The sequence below is a fragment of the Callospermophilus lateralis genome, chromosome 7 (assembly GCF_048772815.1).
Source record: "Callospermophilus lateralis isolate mCalLat2 chromosome 7, mCalLat2.hap1, whole genome shotgun sequence".
Classification (NCBI taxonomy): domain Eukaryota; kingdom Metazoa; phylum Chordata; class Mammalia; order Rodentia; family Sciuridae; genus Callospermophilus; species Callospermophilus lateralis.
In genome coordinates this window covers 124,107,999-124,109,339 of record NC_135311.1, presented here as the reverse complement: position 1 = coordinate 124,109,339, position 1,341 = coordinate 124,107,999, and the positions used below count along the sequence as shown (strand labels likewise).

At 38.9% G+C, this 1,341-nt stretch overlaps 1 pseudogene; it reads left to right on the top strand.

The window, feature by feature from the left end:
• Window positions 1-683: 683 nt before the first annotated feature.
• Window positions 684-1,000, top strand: LOC143404516 (ribosomal biogenesis factor pseudogene; annotated as a pseudogene).
• Window positions 1,001-1,341: the final 341 nt, after the last annotated feature.

The window sequence follows — 1,341 nt, the reverse complement described above, 5'->3', positions numbered from 1 at the left end:
GGAGCCTGAGGGGAGGAGATAAAGAGAGAAAGACCTTTTGATGTTGTTATATTGAGAATTGAGCCCTGTGCTTTACCACTGAGCCATATCACCAGCTCTTTTTATTTTTTTTTATTTCAAGACAGGGTCTCACTAAATTGCCAAGGGTGGCCTCAAAGTTGCAATCCTCCTGCCTCAGCCTCCTTAGTCACTGGGATTATAGGTGTGCACCACTGATCCTGGCTTGAGGGACCAATTATTTACAATAATATTTCAGTCTCTAGATTCAGCTATGCCTGAAGTCTTCACATATACTTTTTAGTTCAATGACCAAAAATTATCTTCTATGAACAAAACAAGTTGAGTGGGCCTTTTTGCCATTTGCAACCAGAAACATGCTAATACAATTATAAAAGTCCTCAAATGTCATCCTAAGGAATTTTACACAGGCTCTAGAAAGATATAAAAGGAAAGGGGAACTGGGGGCAGTACCACATGCCTGTAATCCCAGTGATTCTGGAGGTGGAGGCAGGAGAATCATAAGTTCAAAGCCAGCCTCAACAACTTAGTGAAGCCCTAAAAAACTCAGTGAGACACTGTCCCAAAATTTAAAAAAAAGGGGGGGGGGGATCATATGCCTGCAGATGGTGTCACCTGGAACTTGAGCAAGCATGTAATGGGTAAATCAGGTCTGATGAGAGATGATGGCCAAGAACAAATTAAGAGGGCAGAAGTCCAGAAGTGTATTTTATATATCCAGCCAAAAAAAAAAAAAACCTTTAAGGCTAAAAACAAAGCAAAACCAATTACCCCTAATCTTAAGAAGATAAACATTGTGAATGGTGAAAAAGTTAACCGAGTAAATAAAGCCTTTGTAACATACAGAAGGAAGCTGCACACTTCTCAAAAAGCCTCTCTTCAGAACCTCTGCAGGAAGAACTGATTCCTGAGCATCACGAAGATGAAACCAGTCCGTGTTGAAAAAGCTACAAAATCAATGACTCCTGTAATACAGTGGTGAGGCATGAAATTCCCCCCAAAAGATCAATAAGTTAAATGTTTTGTACAAATAAATAAATAAAAAAGGGTTGGGGATGTAGCTCTGTGGTTACGCTCCCTAGGTTCTTTCTCCTGTACCAAAATAAAAAAAGAAAAGAAATAAAAATAAATTCAAGGGACTGGGGCTGTGGCTCAGTGGCAGAGCACTTGCCTCATAAGCATGAGGCATTGGATTCAATCCTCAGCACCACATAAAAATAAATAAATAAAATAAAGATATTGTGTCCATCTACAACTAAAAAAAAATATTAAAATAAAAACAAATTCAAGGTGTCAGCTGGTATGGTTCCTCTGAATGATCCG